This window comes from Gorilla gorilla, chromosome 12 (assembly GCF_029281585.2).
Source record: "Gorilla gorilla gorilla isolate KB3781 chromosome 12, NHGRI_mGorGor1-v2.1_pri, whole genome shotgun sequence".
NCBI lineage: Eukaryota > Metazoa > Chordata > Mammalia > Primates > Hominidae > Gorilla > Gorilla gorilla.
In genome coordinates, this window is record NC_073236.2 from 73,699,928 (window position 1) to 73,719,822 (window position 19,895).

Consider the following 19,895-nt stretch of genomic DNA (forward strand, 5'->3'; position numbering starts at 1 on the left):
GGGATTAGAGAGGCACATGGCACCACACCTGGCTGATTTTTTTTCTAATTTTTGTAGATAGAGAGTCTTGCTATGTTGCCCAGGTTGGTCTCGAACTCCTGGATTCAAGCAAAAGCACCGTTTCAGCCTCCCAAAGTGCTGAGATTACAGGTGTGATCCACTGTGCCCAGCCCAGGAATATTCTGTTCTCATTGTTCCTTGGAGCCCTTCATATGCTCTACATTTTCCAAAGAACAGGCTTGAGGAGTTAGGATCGGCATGGTCGGGCTGCTCCCTATAAGCCATGTGCATCTAAGAACCTCTTGAGGGTAGTGACAAAGGTAACAAGGTCTGTGAAAATGAAGGTCTATGATAAATCATAAATGCAAAGGTCTATGAAATACTTGTCAATAATGCACATCAAACTATTTTATGTCAGTATTTATTGTACTTAAATGATAATCTATCAGGAATACACTCCAAAACACCAGTCAGAGTCAAATTCCTTGTGTATTAGTTATCTATTGCTGCATAACAAATTATTCCAAAATTTAATGGCTTACAAAAATAATAATTGTTTTTCTGGACATTGCTCGCAGTTTCTGAGGGTCAGGAATTCAGGTGTGGCCTGGCTGAGCAAGTCTGCTCAAGATCCCTTTGGAGGTTGCATCAGACATCAGCCTAGGCTTAACTGGGCCTAGCCTACCTTAACTGGGGCTGGTGGGTTTGATCCCAAGGTAACTCACCTACATGGCTGGCAAGTGGTGATGTCTAATGCCAGAAGGCCTCAGTTCCTCTCCCCATGGGCTTCTCCACAGAACTGCAAGGATATCTTCACAACTTGGTGACTGGCATCCTCCAGAGCACACAATCTAAGAGACCCCAAGGCATAAACTCCAATACATTTCTTTTTATTGTTTGGACTGGGCCTTGAAAGTCACATACTGTTATACCTGCCATATTCTATTGGTCACACCAACCAGCCCTGATTTAAAGTACAGGGTTTACAAAGGGGTCACAAGAATCCATAGAGATCATCTTAAAGGCTTTACTGGGTATTTTATAGATAGCCCTTGGCTGCAATTCCAGTTGTGAGGCTGTGCACCATCTTCACACAGACAGTTGATTGCCCAAGTATAGGGATTCATTAGAAAAAGACAAGCCACTTACATTCATGAGGTATGACCATAATGAGAGCCATCCAGAAGTCTACAGTTCATTCATTAATTTGACTAAATACTTATGGAGACTTTACTGTATGTGAAGCACTTTTCTAGGTGCTAGAAACATATCAGTGAGCAAAACAAAATAATAAGCAAGTATATTGCTATGGTCTGAATGTATCGCCACAATTCGTATGTTGAAACTTAATCACAAATGTGAAAATATTCAGATGTGGGGCCTTTAGGAGGTGATTAAGTAATGAGGGCAGGGCCCTCATAAATGTACTTAAAGACCTTATAAAGAGGTTGAAGAGAGCACTCTTCCCTTTTTGTCCTTCTCCTGTTCATCATGTGAGGACAGAGCAATAAGCCACCATCTTGAAAGTAGGAGGGATGCCCTTTCCAAACACCAATTCTGCTGGCACCTTGATCTTGGACTTCCCAACCTCTGGCACTGTGTGAAATAAATTTCTGTTGTTTATAAATCACCCACTCTCAGGGATTTTATTATAGCAGTGCAAATGGACTGAGAAATATCCATTCCTCAGCTGTCCTCTCTCTAGATTTGGTACAGAGGAGACTGACATTTTCTGATTTCTGAATTTCTTGAAAGCCACTCTGCTCATTTCACAACCTGGTCTCCATACATGTGAAACTAAAACAGAAGTAACAACAACAATTATTATTATTAAATAGTTAGCACTTGTTGGACATTTGCTGTGTGCCAGGTATGTGCTAAGCAGTTTACATTTATTGTATCATCTGATACTTTTCACAGCTCTATGAAGTAAGTACTATTATTATCAGCATTTTTTTCTTACAAATGATGAACAACCTGAGGCTCCAAGAGGCTACTAACTTGTCTAAAGTTATTACTTAGTTAGTAAGTGCAAGATCGAGAATTCACATCTAAAACTGTCTTACATCAAAATCTGTGTTCTTAAAGTTGATGAATCATCCCCTAGCAGACACTGAAACTCAAATGCCTCTAGAGGCAAGGTAAGTGATGTAAGGGGAGAGAGCTAATGAGACAATTGGGAGTAGTGAAGACATTGGTGAGCTATCAACTCATGTCTGTCTCAAGGCATAAAAGTTCACATGTTTCCAAAACACTGTGTTAGCCAAATAAAATACATCCTAGGGCCAGATTCAGCTAGCAAGGCTCAGGTTTAAAGTTTAGGTGTCTTGTTTTATGTTACATTAATTTCTCAACCACAAGAATCGTTAACAATCTTGCACAGCTTGGTTTTCATCCAAAATTCAGATTTAAAATATTGGTTTCTCATGATGAGTAAGACAGAGAAGATAGCAAATGACTAAGGCTTCATTCCTCATTTATTCACTCAAGAAATACTGATTAAGAGCCTTCTGTAGCCTAAGCTCTGAGGTTAAAGCAGTGAACATAACAGACATGGTTCCTGCCTTCTTGGAGCTTACTCAGGTCTAGTGAGTGAGTGTGGCATGGACACTTTTCAAGAGCGATACTCATTGTTTCTCAGACTTATTTCAATATTTTGCAAGACCCAAGTGTTCCAAAGGAAAAGTGGGAAGCACTTTGCCCTAAACCAGAAGATGCAAGATGGCAGCACATATGCTGCAGACATGCCTTGTTCAGCCAGCACAGTGATTGACAGAGCATTTGGAAATGTCTTTAGGAAGAGCCTGTACTCTGCTGTTGTCTAGTGTCACCAGGCCTGCTTCAAACATTAATATTGCCTCATGGCACCTGAATGTATTTGCATGTACAGCCCCTTTTCACAACACAGAAACTCTGACGCTCTGAAATGTTCACGGTACTCAGGAAAAACTAAGAAAGAACAAAAATTGGTAATGTAAACCTTTCGGGTAGAAGTGAAGCCTAGGCAATCACTGGAAAGCAAGAAAGTGCAAGTCAAGATAGGGAAACAGCAGTGACTGCAAGCATCTCTGTGGAGTAGGAGGAAGCTGAAATGTTGTCATGGGAGAATGACTTGGGAGACAAACCCACAGGGAATAAAATGAAATCTCTGATCCACATTGCCCTGGGGTGCAGTCAAAATGGGACTCCTCAAGAATAGGATTGCCAGATAAAATACAGAATTTCCACTGAAATTTGAATTTCAGATAACCAAGGAATACTTTTTTAGCATAAGTATGTTCCAAGTATTGCATAGGATATACTTACACTAAGAAATCATTCCTTCTTAATCTAAAGTTCAAATTTAACTAGTGCTAAGGATTTTTATTTGCTAAATCTGGCAACCCTACTCAAGGGACAACTAACCAGTGATTGGTGGCAACCTGTGGGTTTTATTTTTTTTCTTTTCTTTTTATTTATTTATTTTTGTTTGAGATGGAGTCCCACTCTGTCACCCAGGCTGGAGTGCAATAGCATGATCTCGGCTCACGGCAACCTCCGCCTCCCAGGTTCAAATGATCCTCCTGCCTCAGCCTCCTGAGTAGCAGGGATTACAGGCACCCACCACCACACCTGGCTAATCTTTGTATTTTTAGTAGAGATGGGTTTCGTCATGTAGGCCAGGCTAGTCTCGAACTCCTGACCTCAGGTGATCCACCCACCTCAGCCTCCCAAAGTGCTGAGATTACAGGCGTGAGCCACCGTGCCTGACCGAGTTTTATTTTTTCTAATGTAGAGGAAATAAACTAGAGGTCACCTCCAACTTTAGGGTCTCCATCAGTGGCCTGATTCTGGTAGTAAAGACCTCAGGCTACTGCAACCATCAGAAATGCAGGGAGGCTGAAGTCAAACCATTTGAGAGTAGAATCAGTGGCTTGAGGGCTGGAAGTGAGCCTTACAAGCCATCTAATCCCACACTCTGAAGGAATTTTACGGAAATGGCCAAAGTGGTGCCTTAGTTGTAACAAGATGGAAAAAAATCTCCACTCCAGGGCATGGACATAGTCCCCCGGATATGTATCTTGTTTCTGGACAAAGAAGACATATCCAGAGGCTGACCATACGGAACACTAGTCCCAACACTGGCCAAGAGTCAGAGGAAGAAAAACACCTGTCGGATCACTTTCTTACAACATCACCAAAGTTTGCTGTACTTTCTTCTAGGTGCTTGGAAAAAAGTAAAAGCTTTTCATTCATTATTGTTGTTTTGTTGTGTTTTGTTTTTTCCTGTTTGTTCGTTTGTTTTGAGAGGGAGTCTCACTCTGTCACCCAGGCTGGAGTGTAGTGGCATGATCTCAGCTCACTGCAACCTCCACCTCCCAGGCTCAAGCAATCCTGCCACCTCAGCTTCCCAAGTAGCTGGGACTACAGGCATGTGCCAGCATGCCAAGCTAATTTTTGTATTTTTTGCAGAGACAGGGTTTATGCCATGTTGCCCAGGCTGGTCTTGAACTCCTAAGCTCAAGCTATCTGCTGTCTTGGCCTCCCAAAGTGCTGGGATTACAGGCATAAACCACCACCCCTGGCCTTTTTTATTCATTACTTTTAATATAAAGTATATCAAATTCTGTAAAGACATATGTGTCTTTAAGGACACAATCTTCATCATTTCTTAGACCAAGTTTTACTGCCTTGGAAAATCATGGAATTGGAATGAGGACCACTGTTGCACTTTAACATTAAGTTGGGATTCACTGAAGAAAATTCTCATTATGGTGATCCATCATTCTCAAAGACTCTCATAAACAGATGGGAGTATCACTGTGCAAAGTTTTCTTCCCTGGACATATTGATATTTGAGCTGCAACAGTTTTCTAAAAAATCAGACTTTCACCTTAGGAAATTCTAACAGGAAAGAGAGAAGGTTGTGAAGAGTTTCCAGGGCCAATTTTTCCATTTCTTAGCCAGACAGAGGAAATGTATGAGACGTAGGGGCTGTGTACCTCTGATTTCCTTTATTTCCAGATTGCTTTTCTGCCCCGATGCTCATTTGCACTTTTAGGTGGATGTGCTTGGGGCACATGGGGGTGTGTGTGTGTGTGTGTGTGCATGTGTGTATGTACGTGTGTATGTGTGCATATATAGATGTGTGATAAATGCATTTAGTTCTACTGCCTCCTCTGATATGGAGACTTCTTTCTTTGCATCCCAGTTCTTTTGCCTCAAGGAAAAACACAGATATAAATATTCTTATGCTAAGGTTTTGTGATGGTTAATTTTATGTGTTAACTTGGCTAGACCAAAGTAGCCAGATTAAGTCTAGATGTTGCTGGGAAGTTATTTTTTCCATGAGATTAACATTGAAATCAGTAGACTTGTAGTAAAGCAGATTACCCTCCATAATGTGGATGGGCCTCATCCAATCAGCCAATCAGCTGAGGGCCTTAAAGAGAAAGAGGGAATTCTACTAGCAGGCTGCCTTCAGACTCCAGCTTCAGCCTCATCTCTTCCCTGGGTCTCCAGGCTGCCAGGCTACCCTGTAAATTACAGAATTGCCAGCCTCCAAAATTGCATATATACATGAAATACACAGACACGCACACACACACACACACATATACACACAGACATATATTATATACACATACACACATCCTATTGGTTCTGTTTTTCTGAAAAACCCTAATACAGGCCTCTTCCCCAAAATTTAATCAAATAAGGTAGCTAAATCCTAAGTGATATTATTTAATCCATTCATGGTATCCTCCTAGAGTCTTCTCTGAGTTTTACATGGTTTTCTGGGCTCTCTGTCTCGAATGAGAGGAGGCAGCAGAAGCCCACACGTACACTTAGCCCTCATCAGAGATCTCAAGGAGCAGAACGACCCCTCCCCTTCCTTCTCTTTTGCTGCTTCATTTGGGAAAGGTGAATTCACCTACAAGCATGCCTTCTCCCCCACAGCCTGGAGCTTGAGTTTCAGTATCAGAGATGAGACAGGGAGTTTATCTGAAAAGCTAGCCAAGAGGCAACTGCTGCTACTCTCCCAGCATGTGTAAAATTTTTGCACAGCTGCAGGTTTCAAGGACCCTGAGTGTGAGGATGAAGAGCAGCAGGCTGGATCCCAAGCTTTCCAGAAATTTCTGAGATATGAATCAGAATTCAGCTGAGTTGAGGAACCTCCATGAAGATCATGGGGACACGCTGTGGGATGAATAGGAGTCTGTGGCCAGGCCTCTGTGGACGACGTCGCTGTCACTCAGACGACATTAAACAGTTAGGCTCAGCTTCAAGGGGACGCTGAATCACGTATGCCCTGGGTGTGTTAAAAATCCACCGGTGAGGTTAGCCCAAACGCTCACATTTTGCTTTCCTATGCATAAGTATCAAAGTAAGTGCAGGCCCCTCAACAACATAATCCATTATCAAAAACTGAAAGCAGCTGGTCAGATTTTTAAACTTTCTACACAGAGAAACGCATCTGGTCCCAGTTTGCTGCATAGAAATCAGTTTCATTCTTTTACTCAGCCCGGCTACAGAAACCATCGGGATAGCCTGAACCTCATTCACGCGCAAGAATTTGCAGCCTTTCCCCACTGCTGGTGCCATTCTACCTCCAGCTTGGGAGCCACCGCAAAGCAGGGAGTCTGAAATTCCACCAGTTCAGAATGACGAGACTGGGAATCAGCAAAGCAGCTCTGGTTCCTCAGAGAAATCTCTAGACAGGTCATATGTATGAAGGGGAAAAATCATTTGTAATGGATTGTCTCCGAACCAGTTTTTTAAGATTGTGCAAAGTTGAAGTATCGACTAACATTCTGTTCATTTCAAAGGAATGCCTTGGCCATAATTTATCTCTTTGATTCCACTGACCATCAGCAGTTGTGGCCATTTTCTGCCCTGCCGTGGAGAACAGTTAAATGATGATGTCCGTACCCCCCTTGACTTCCCTTCCAGCCTGTTTCAGCAGTCTCACCAGGCACTTCCTGTCTCCCCAGCCCCACTGTCTGGCACTTATTTCAGACAAGTCAATATGTTTAAATTATATCTGAACTCAACATAATTAATCATAAAGCTTTATGCTTTGTAATGTGCTTTTTTTTTAAACTTCTGGTTGGCATTCCACTGAATCACAATTAAAAAGAAAAAGCTATCCACAATGCACTGTGAATATCACCTCAATCTTCAAGCTGGGAATCCTTTCTGGACAAGGCTGCACAAGGAGCATGTCGAACACCTCTGTTCTTTTAGGGATCCAAATAAGAGGGTCAGGATGGCATTTCAGGAAATGTTAAGCAGATCAGAAGAAAAACACACGTGCACTGGCTAGGTCCCAGTGAACAGAAACAATCTAATTTGAAAACCTAAAAGTCAGGTGATGGGTTTTCTCTTTAATGCATTTTGCAAACAGAGCAAAGGCTTTGAAGCTCACCACATAATTATGCCATGGGACTGTATTGGATACATGTTACTGAAGATTGATAGGTGCTTCCTTTAAGTAGATTGCAGCCTTCTTCAGTTTTAATGGCCATCTTATATCATATGACCTTAGTATTCAGTTTCATTATTCCTATCTAGTCCAGAGCTAGTATTCATAGGATGTAATCATTCTTGACTCTCTGGAAAGTAGATTGGCTCTCAATCCTCAATGAAAAATTTCCCATCTAGGAAGTGAGTGAGAATTATTATCTATTATGATTTGTTTCTACCCACAGAACACTCTGACACCAAATGTATAAGGGTTTTTTCCCCCACACCAGCTACTTCCCTGACACCAGGTGGGTGTCCTATAATTCAGTTGTACTCGATTTTGACACTACCTGGAGTTAGTGTTAGACCCCACAAGTTAAGGGCTTAGTGCCACAAGACTGCTCCCATTTCAGACATCAATTACAAGTCCCAGGCCTTTCATACTCAGGACCAACTGGTTATGTATCAGGGGTTCCCATGACCTCCACTCAGATTTTACTAAACTGGCTCATAAAACTCAGAAAAATAGTTTACTTACATTTACTGGCCTATTATAAAGAATACAACTCAGAAACAGCCAATAGAAGAGACGCACAAGACAAGGTATGGGGGGATTCATGGAGATTCCATGCCTTCACTGGGCATGCCACTCTCCTAATATAATCAGCCCTCCATGGTTCCCGCATCCACAGATTTAACCAAACTTGGATAAAATATTTGGGAAAAAACAATTAAAAATAATAATACAACAATAAAAAATAATGCAAATTTTTAAAATACAGCATAATAATTATTTATATAGCATTTATACTGTATTAGGTATTATAAGTAATCTAGAGCTGATTTAAAGTACATGAGAGGATGTATATAGGTTATAGGCAAATACTGTGCCATTTTATATACAGGACTTGAGAATTCTACATTTTGGTGTCTGAAGAGGGTCCTGGCACCAACTCCCCCAGTGGATACCAAGATACTACTATACTTTGATGTGTATGCCAGCCTGGGAGCTTTCCAACCCCTTTATTTAGAATATCTATGTAGGGTCTATCACTTAGCCATGATTGATTAAGTCACTGGTCATTGATGATTAACTCAATCCCTAGCCCCTCTCTCCTCTTGGGGGGGGGTCAGGGGATGGGGTTCAAAATTCCAACCCTCTAATCACATGGTTGATTCCTCTGGCAATCAGCCCCCATCCGGAAGCTATCTAGGGGCCCACCAAGATTCATCTCATTAGCATACACTCAGGTATGGTTGAAAGGAGCCTATTATGGATAATCAAAGACACTCCTCTCACTTCTATCACTCAGGAAACTCCAAGGGCTTTAGAAGTTTTTGTGTCAGGACATACGTTTATTGCGGCACTATTTACAAGAGCAAAGACTTGGAACCAACCCAAATGCCCATCAATGATACACTGGATAAAGAAAATGTGGCACATATACACCATGGAATACTATGCAGCCATACAAAAGGGTGAGTTCATGTCCTTTGCAAGGACATGGATGAAGCTGGAAACCATCATTCTCAGCAAAGTAACACAAGAATTGAAAACCAAACACTGCGTGTTCTCACTCATAAGTGGGAGTTGGACAATGAGAACATATGGGCACAGGGAGGGGAACATCACACGCTGGGGCCTGTCAGGGGGTGGGGGGCAAAGGGAGGAATAGCATTAGGAGAAATACTTAATGTAGATGGCGGGTTGATGGGTGCAGCAAACCACCAAGGCACATGTATACCTATGTAACAAACCTGCACGTTCAGCACATGTACCCCAGAACTTAAAGTATAATTTTAAAAAAAAAGTTTTTGTTTTAGGAACCAAAGAGAAGACCAAATATACATACATACATACATACACACACACACACACACACACACACACACACACACACACACATACACACATACATTTATATATATGTTTTTAATTTGTTTTTTTGAGACAAGGTCTGGCTCTATCATCCAGGCTGGAGTACAGTGGTGTGATCTCAGCTCACTGTAACCTCTGCCTCCCCAGCTGAAGCTATGCTCCCACCTCAGCCTCCCAAGTAGCTGGGATTACAGGCATGCACTACCACACCCAGCTAACTTTTGTATTTTTTGTAGAAATGGGGTTTTGCCATGTTGCCCAAGCTGGTCTCAAACTCATGAGCTCAAGTGATCCATCCACCTCAGCCTCCCAAAGTGCTGGGATTACAGGCATGAGCCACAGTTCCCAGCATAATATATATTTATTATAGCACAATGTCACACCATACCAGACACTCAAAAGAGATGGGGAAAAGGTAAATCTAAAGTTCAAAAAAATGGAGCTGGGGACTCACTTAGAGACACAGCCTTCCAAAAAAGATAACAACTTTACATGCATTTCAGAATTTATAAAAATTAATATATGCCATAGTATTAGTCAGGACTCAGGGTAGCAAACAGATACTCTGTATTTTAAGAAGGAGGAAATATAATACAAGGAATCAAGTGATTTCAAAATCACTGGAATGGCTGCAGGAGCAGGTTCTGGACAAGCCTTCTGGAATGACTCCCAGAACCATGTAATGCTGATACCCAGGGAGAATGATGAAAAAGCATTATAGAGGCTATTGCAGGACAGTAGCCATTTATGTAAATAACATCTTAAATTAGGATTAGTCCTACTAGTTGAAGTACCATCATCATGTAACGTAGGTCTTGATGTGACAACAAAACCAAAACCAAAAATAAAAACAACTGGCCAGGTGCAGTGGCTCATGCCTGTAATACCAGCATTTTTGGGAGGCAAAGGCGGGCAGATCACTTGAGGTCAGGAGTTCGAGACCTGCCTGGCCAACATAGCGAAACCCCATCTCCATCTCTACTAAAAATACAAAAATTAGCTGGGTGTGGTGGCATATGACTGTAATCCCAGCTGCTTGGGAGGCTGGGGCAGGAGATTCGCTTGAACCTGGGAGATGGAGGCTGCAGTGAGCTGAGATCATGCCCCTGCACTCCAGCCTGGATGACAGGGTGAGACTCAGTCTCAAAAACAATAATAATAATAAATAAAATAAAATAAATGTTTTAAACCTTCCTCACCCTGATACCCCTGTACATTCTCCAAGGCCCATTTTTTTCTATGATTATTGCTATTCTGAGGTGGGCATTCTAAGACATATGCACAAGTAATAATAAAATAGTTTATCTAATATTGTAAGGAAGTTAACAGTATGTATTTATCTGGGCAGATCCCAAAGGAGACAAATTGAAAATAGCTGGCTGTCCACATTATAATCACAACACCATAATGAGAAAGCATTAGTTAATCTTAGTCAATATATTAATTGCCTTAATCAAAATTTGAGACTTGAGGGAGTCATTAAATGTATTCTAAGACAGGGGTGGGTAAACTATCACTACACCTATTTTGTAAATAAAGTTTTATTGGGGCATACCTACATCCATTTACGTGTTGTTAATGGCTGCTTTTGGACTCCAGTGGCAAAGTTGAGGAGTTGCAACAGAGCTAGTATAGCCTACAAAACTTAAAATATTTACTATCTACCCCCTTAAGAGGAAAGTCCACTGACCTCTGATTTAGAGTAGCAGGGACCACCTAAAAGATTCACAGACTCCAGTTCTCAATATTAGTACAGATTGACACACACTAATTGTCACCAAACCATTCAAACACTGAGTCACAATGGAGAATCAGGTTTTCCACAAGAAAAGATTATTTGACAATACAGACTTGCTTTTTAGTTATCTGCTGGACAAAGCAGGAAGCACTGTTCTTAAAAATTCTGGCTACTAAAGGAAGGTAGCTTTTTTCAAAGATTCTACATTCAAAAGAGGAAAGGTGCTTTCTAGAGCAGAGCTGTCCAATAGAACTTCCTGCAGTGATGGGTAAGTTTTATATTCAAGCAGTACAATACACCTGAACTGAATTTTTAATTTAATTTAATTTTAATTAGTTTTAATTTAAATAACCACATATTTCTAGTGGCTACTATATTGGATAATGCAATTCTAAATCATAACCTTAAGTCTTATATTCTCCTCTTTGTTATGTCATTAATAAAACTTGTTTAAAGACAAAAGATTTCAATGTAACTGATAGGTAAATGGACAGACTCACAAATCAATAAAGATCTAAAAAATATGTTACAAAATTCATCTGGAAAAATTTTGTATAAATGAAAAATGCCCTCTTATTTACTGCACATAAAAATCTGTAAAGGCAGTGAAATGTGGTAGAGTGAAAGGGTGCCATTAGGCCTCAAGTGTTGAAAACATTTTCAGCCTTTGGGGGACTTTGGTTTCTAGGACTGAGTCTCTTTTTGCATGAACTAGAGTTCAAGTCTTTAACTTAATTCATAAAGAAATATTTTAAATCATTGATCAGTTCCAAATATGCAGATTTACTGCTTACATTTTCCTTTCTGGCTCACATCATGTTTATTTGTTAGATTTGTTTTTCTTACTAACTCAAATGCTGTTCCTTCTCATTTGGACAGCCAATTACTTTTGAGGAAGTTACATCATATCTGCTTTTCACACTTAACCATCACTGCAATAAAAAACACCTAGAGTACTACCTCAAATTATGTCTGAGTATGAACATTCATTTCTCTTCTTCCCTATTGCATCTCTCTGGGTGTGAAAGAAACAGATTGGAAACTCCCAACATACCCACTCCTGACCAACTCTAAGGAATATGAGGAGTGACAACCCAGCTGCCAACTTCGCCTGTTCCAGACTCACATGTCTGTCAGATTAACAGGACATGGGCCACATTTCTCCAGCTGGACATCTGAGCTCTGCAGCTGCTGCAAGGACCCCATGTGGCTAGGAATGTCAGCCTAACTCTGAGATCGAGTCAAGGAAAGGAGAAATGGCAGGATTCTGTGTACCTGAGCCCCCCCATGTGACCACTCCTACCCCATACCTTTGTCAAATCTCAAAGGATACAATATACACCAGAGCCAAAACTATGTCACAAAATGCCAAAGTGCCATGTTTGGGAAGTAAGCAATAAAAAATTGCCCCTGTGACTCGGAATAAGTTCTGTGGCTATATCCAAGCTTAGGGGCAATTGTTCTTTTTGAAACTTAAAATCTAAGAAAAGAAAAATGACTTGAGGTCTATTTCATTATGTCTAACACCCTTTCTTCTTCTATGTGGAGACACTGACAAGGCGGGCTATATTCAACACAGCAGTGCTCAGTGATTCAGTTTCTCAAACTTCAGTTGACAATCTTTGTAGCATTCTCCTTTCAAGATGATAAGGACTTCTCAAGGAAACCTCATGCATTTAGGTCTCCAAACAAAGGAGAAATCTAGAAAGTTCTAGAAAAGAACAATGGAAAAGTCCTCAGCAGCAGCAACCTTGTTCACTAAGTGTTAGGACAAGGGAGATTTCTTCCTCCACCACCTCAATTAGAAATCTAAAGGAGACCTATTACCCCTGTCACTGATAGTCTTATTTCAAGACCATGCCATGGCTTTAAGGCCCTCAAAGGGATGTTTTCACTCTGCAGCAGGCTGAAACTCTCGCCTTAGGTGTAATGATAACTGCGGAAAGTCAAAACCACCAGTCCATTCAGGTTCCAATTGTAAACAAAACGTCTGTGTGATGGATACAATTTCTGACTGTGACTGTTTCTACATTCGCCACGGCAGTGCAAGTTTCCAGAACGATTGTGGTTGGAATTTTGGTCTAAACTGATCAGTCATGGTTCCCAAAGTCACTGTAAGCACAGTAACCAATACTCCTGTGTTTCTGCCAATTGTGCTACTGTGTAGACAAACCACAGATGATAAGATTGGCTTAGTTGCAACTGGAATGGTCTCCAGTGGGCTAAACTGCCACATGCAAAAGGCCTTGTAATTTTTGTCAAGGCAGAGGTGGCTGCTACATCCCAGAGCTACTGTGCTTGAGTGTGTTGTTCCTGGACTTTCAGGGGGAAAGTCCCTCAATGAGGGCACAGATGAAAGAAGAAGGAGTGCTGGATGTCAGAGGCCCAAAACCTACAAGTCTCCTAACCTCTCTGTGCACCAGTTTTATTATTTGTAAAGTGGGCATATGAAAAGCTACTTTACAACTTGTTTTAGGAATCAAACAACATAACATACATGTCATTGTCAAATGGTGAGCAATAAAAAGTACCAACTATAAAATGCCTTGATTTTACTACTGAATGGGAAATAACTCTATGATGCCAACCAAAAATTTCTGCCAAAACCAAGTGTTTTCAACTTCTCCTCTATCTGGAGGTATAATTCGTACCTCCAACCCTTTCCTTGAGCCATAGAAGCAGTATCTTTTCTGGCTGCCCCATCTTACAGTGTGTATATAAAGTCAGCCTTAATACTCTGATCGCAGGGATAAGGCTTGTCCCTGTGGCTCACTAGAAACTTATTTCCTGCTGTTGTTGCAGTAACTCCATTTTTCCCAAAGGGGTCATGATACAAAGGAAGTCACTACGTAGCTAAATCAGCCTGCAGCTAACAGACAAAATCCCCAGATGGACATTCAAATTCCAATCCATTATATATCATTCCTTCCCCAATCAGTGTCATACCCACTTGCCCTCTGTTATGGGTTGAATTGTACTCCCCCCACCAAATCCATATGTGGAAGTACTAACTCCCAATACTTCAGAACATGAACTTATTTGGAGATAGTATCTATGCAGAGGCGATTAATTTAAAAAGTGGTCATTAGGGTGGGCCCTAATTTAATAATGAATGACATCCTTATAAAAAGTGAAAATTTGGAGACAGACACACAAGAGGAACACAGCATTAAGATGAAGGCAGAAAGCAAAAAGAACAAATCTGTAGGCATCACATTACCCGACTTCAAACTATAATACAAGGCCAGAGTTGAGTTACCAAAACAGCATAGTGCTGGTATAAAAATAGGCACACAGACCAATGGAACAGAATAGAGAACCCAGAAATAAACCCAAATACTTACAGCCAACTGATCTTCGACAAAGCAAACAAAACATACAGTGGGGAAAGAACACCCTGTTCAACAAATGGTGCTGGGATAATTGGCAAGCCACATGTAGAAGAATGAAACTGGGTTCTCATCTCTCACCCTATATAAAAATCAGCTCAAGATGGATCAGAGACTTAAATCTAAGATCTGAAACCATAGAAATTCTAGAAGATAACATCGGAAAAACTCTTCCAGACATTGGCTTAGGCAAAAACTTCATGATCAAGAACCCCAAAGCAAATGCAATAAAAACAAAGATAAATAGATGGGACTTAAACTAAAAAGCTTCCACACAGCAAAAATAATAATAATCAGCAGAGTTAACGACAACCCACAGAGTGGGGGAAAATATTAACAATCTACAATCTAACAACAGACTAATATCCAGAATCTACAAGGAACCCAAACAAATCAGCAAGAAAAAAACAACCCCATCAGAAAGTGGTCTAAGGACATGAAAAGACAATTCTCAAAAGAAGATACACAAATGGCCAACAAGCATATGGAAAAATGCTCAAAATCACTAATTATCAGGGAAATGCAAATCAAAACCATAATGCGATACCATCTCACTCCTACAAGAATGGCCATATTCAAAAAATAATAGACATTGGCACGGATGCGGTGAAAAGAGTACACTTTTACACTGTTGGTGGGCGTGTACACTAGTACAGCCACTATGGAAAACAGTGTGGAGATTCCTTAAAGAACTAAAAGTAGATCTACCATTTGATCCAGCAATCCCACTCATGGGTGTCTACCCGGAGGAAAAGAAGTCATTATACGAAAAAGATACTTGCACACACGTGTTTATAGCAGCACAATTTGCAACTGCAAAAATATGGAACCAGCCCAAATGCCTATCAATCAATGAGTGGATAAAGAAAATGTAGTATATATAAACCATGGAATACTACTCAGCCATAAAAAGGAACAAAATAATGACATTCACAGCAACCTGGTTGGAACTGGAAACTATTATTCTAAGTGAAGTAACTCAGGAATGGAAAAACCAAACATTGTTTCTCACTCTTACGTGGGAGCTAAGCTATGAGGATGCAAAGGCCTAAGAATGATACAATGGACCTTGGGGACTAGGGGGAAAGGGCAGGGGATTGTGAGTGATAAAAGACTATACACTGGATACAGTGTATACTGCTCAGGTGATGGCTGCACCAAAATCTCAGAAATCACCACTAAAGAACTTATTCATGTAACCAAACACCACCTGTTTCCCAAAACCTATTGAAATTAAAAAAATTTTAAATAATAAATAAATAAAAACAATCCGATACCTTAAAAAAAAAAGATGAAGATAGAGATCGAGTTGATGTTTCTATAAGTCAAGGAATACTAAAGATTGTCAGCAAACTACCAGAACTTTGGGAAGAGGCCTGGAATAGATTCTTTCTCGCCACGAGAAAGGTGAGGTTATCAATGTGATGATAAAATGGCTAAAGAAGGAGCCAACCCTGCTGACACCTTGGTCTTGGATTTCTAGCCCCCAGAACCATGAGTCAAATCTGGTGTTTAAGCCATTAAGTTTGTGATATTTGTTATGGCAGCCCTCACAAACCAATACACTCTGAGGGGTTACTCTCTAACTGAGAGATGTGGGTTATTTTATAGAAGAGAGGAAAGGCAATGAGGGGAAGTGTAGTAAGCCATTCTCACGTTGCTATGAAGAAACAATTGAGATGGTGTAATTTATAAAGAAAAGAGGTTGAATTGGCTCACGGTTCTGCAGGGTGTACAAGGAGCATGGTGACATCAGTTTCTGGGGAGGCCTCAGGAAACTTACGGTCATGATGGAAAATGAAGGGGAAGCAGGCACATCTTACATGGCTGAAGCGAGAGGAAGAGAGAGAGAAGGGAGGTGCTACACACTTTTAAACAAACAGATCTCACAAGAACTCACTCACTAACATGAGAACAGCACCAATGAAGAAGTCCACCCCCATCATCAAATCACCTTCCACAAGGCCCCTCCTCCAACATTGAGGATTACAATTTGACATGAGATTTGGGCAGGGACACAGATCCAAACCATATCAGGAAGGATCTAACATTGCTTGAAAACATACTTTATTTCAAGGGTTTTGCATTGTTATGTTACACCATTTGATCCTCATCAAAACCCTACAAAGAAGGTATCACCTCCATTCTGCAGATGAAGAAACTGAAGCTCAGAGAATTTAATTAATTTCATAATATGCAGCAGGCAGCAAATAGCAAAAGTAAGCTCTGTCCCTTTGTCCCCAGGCTTGGTTCTGAAGACCTACATGGTCCCCACTTCCTCACTGTGCCATCTGACCCTTGAAGTGGAGTCTCACATCAGCTCTAGACATTTTGGAATTTCTTCCGTCTTGTATTGTCCTAATAAAAATTCAATCCCTTGCTCCAGTAATTGAATTTTTATTTTATTCAACTCCGTACATTCACACTACCTGGAAGCTAAACCAACTGCAAAAAGAGAAGGTGATGTTTTACATTTGACATAACCTTCTGGTTGTGTGATCATTTTCCAATCTGCTCAACCGTTACCAGAATTTTCTTTCTTGAAGAAAGCAAGATTGAGTTTTTCCTAATTTTCCTCAGAGTTTGAAATGCAGAAGGTGAAGTTGTCACTATGACAGCACAACAGCTAAACCATGAGAAGAGAGTTGATATCAGCTTCTGATTGGCTGGAGTGGCATGAGGAAATCTGGAGACCTTATACATTAAACCCAGTTTCCTGTCAGAACTCAGTCAGTCTCCACTTGGAATTCCATTGTTTTTGCACGGATCATCCAGAGAAACACGCTTGATACTGTTCCTGCTCTCACTTTTATATCTTAACTTTTTGGAGGCTGAGGGGTAGTGGAGGGGAGAAATGTATTAGCTTTGTTTCTCATGTACACAATAAGAGTTCCTACGGGGCCTGTTGGAAGCCAATCCAGAGAAAACATAAAAGATGACAACTCCTCTCTGCCATTTGCAGTCTGTGCAACATCGGTTGCATAGCCAGCATCAGTTTTCTGGATTTTTTTTTTTTTTTTTTTTTTTTAGGAAGGAAGTCATGGAAAAATAAGGTAGCTATGAAGATGTCTGTCCTCAACTCTTTGAAAGCTATATTAGCTTTCAAAGTGGTGGTGCTACACTGGGGAGCAGCATGGAAAATGAAGTGGGATGTTAAAGTGGTTAAGAACTCATGCTTTAGGGTTAAAACTGGGTTCAGATTCCAGCTCTTCTTTATTATCTGCAGGAAAAATACTTAGTTCCACCAAGTTTAATTACTTGAGCTTTAAAAAATGCATGGGGGAGAGGGGAAGGGTTTTTAATTCAAACTCCACAAGACTGGCAAAAATGATTAATTTAAATGACACAAAAGTGTAAGGGGCGTGGCATGCATTAGGTGCTCAAAAATAGTAGCTTTTAAAATGATGAGATTAGAGAGTGTGTTCCTGGGCTTCCTCCCTTGTCTGAGCCAGGGTGGACAAGTCATCCTCCCTGTACCACAGATCCTGACTATAAGCGGGGACTGGCACCTCCTTTGCTCACTTAAACCATGCTGCATTTTGGGAGGAATCCCTAGGTGAATTTTGGCCTTTGTAATCTGTGCTATGTGGCAGTTATGCAGCAATGCACTATATATGCAAGTTGGAGCACTGCTGGCAAAGACTGCAGTATATGAGCTCGAGCTAGACCCTAGCCTTGACAACAACCAACCAGCAGCAGCAATCTGACCTTCGGTCAGGTACCCAGTAGGAAAAAGCAGTCAGAAATATATCTTCCCTCCACACCCTACACTTTCCCACCAAACTACAAGGAATGAGAGTACCACCACCCCTCCCAAGAGGGCAAACGGGGAAGTCCAGGAGGTCTGGGTTGTTGGCCTAGAGTTATAAAGCAAGATGTTGGCAGAGTTGAAAAATGGAGCTCAAGCCTCAGAAATGGGGAAGGAAGGACAGCGTCCTCCTCTTAGGGAGAGGCTGAAAACTCCAAACAGATGACTCCCAGGCACTCCTCCATCCCGGAGTAGACCTCCTGAGGCCCCAATTACACAAGGACCTGTGGATTTCCCATGGCTGTCATTGCCTTTAAGAGATTTGAGCCTGGAGGCCACCTCCCTGGCATTGCCAAGGGTGAGTTTGTCTCTGCAGCACAGAAGGAAGAGGATGTCCACCAGACATGTGAATAGATGTCATCCAGACACCCAACAAAACAAAGAAAATAATGATGACAACCCAAGCTGAATGGTATGATTTAATTTCTAAATTGAGATGATTTTGGAAACTTACCAAATCTCCAGTGTCCAAGCATTCATCTATTTGTTCAATAAATATTTTTTTCTGTACCAAAGACACATCAGGCTCTGTGCTAAACACTGGAGATATAAAGGTAAATGATACAAATATGTCCTAACCCCATAAAGGCTGCAATCTAGTCAGCAAAGATGGACAAGTGCAATGTTAGGACAGTAGAAGGTGACATGCATTATTTATTTTGGTTTCCCCAGTAGAGGCTGCTCAGTGATGGGCACAGAGCAAGAACTCAAGAAATGATGTATAAGTGGCTGAAAATAACTCACATTTATTGAGTATATACTATGCACCAGGCATTGTTCTAAGCACAATGTATGAACTCATTTTATACATGTAATATATATTTAATGAATTGATATACATAATTAAATAGATTTAATTCATTCGTTTAGGAAATAAAAGTAGTAAATGAACAAGTGATGGACACTCAGCTCCCAAAGCTTCAATCCTGAGCACATCTTGAATCCATACAAGAAAGGACAAGAATAAACAATAATGCAGATGAGCTTTGGGATAGGCATCAAGAGACCTATGTAAGCATGAGAAGGAAAAATGGCTTTTGCAATTGCCACAAGAATAAGCTGGGTTCAAATCCTAAATTCACCCTATAGCTGAGTGATCTCATTCAAGTAATTCAACCTCTCAGACCTCCAATTCCTAATCTATAAAACAAAGTTAGTGCACCTACCTGATGGGGCTGTTGTGAGGGTCACATCAGGTTCCATATACAAGAAAGTGCTCCAGAACTGGGAGGCACACTCAAAACAGTAATTGCTATTATTAAGGCCCTATTGAGAGGCAGCAGAACATGGAAGAGAAACAGAATGAGAGTCCCTAGTTCTAAATCTGGTGTCCATTAGCCAGTTGAAATATGTAAACAAAAGGATTAATTGAGATGATGTGGGTGCCTTAGGACAGAGCTACTGTTGTATAATGGGTAGGGGGGAAAGCAAGTCCTTCCTTGGGAATGAGTCACCACAGGCTTTCTAAGGCTCTCTGGATAATCTCTGTGAGCCAGTTTAAAAGAACCGAGTGAACTGGGTGAACTACCAAGCCCCTCCTCTCCTGGGAGCCAAGGATCATCCCATGTGGGTGTGAGAAGCATGTGACTGACTCAAGGTAAACAAGACCCACCTGTGTCTGGATTCCTGGGGCCA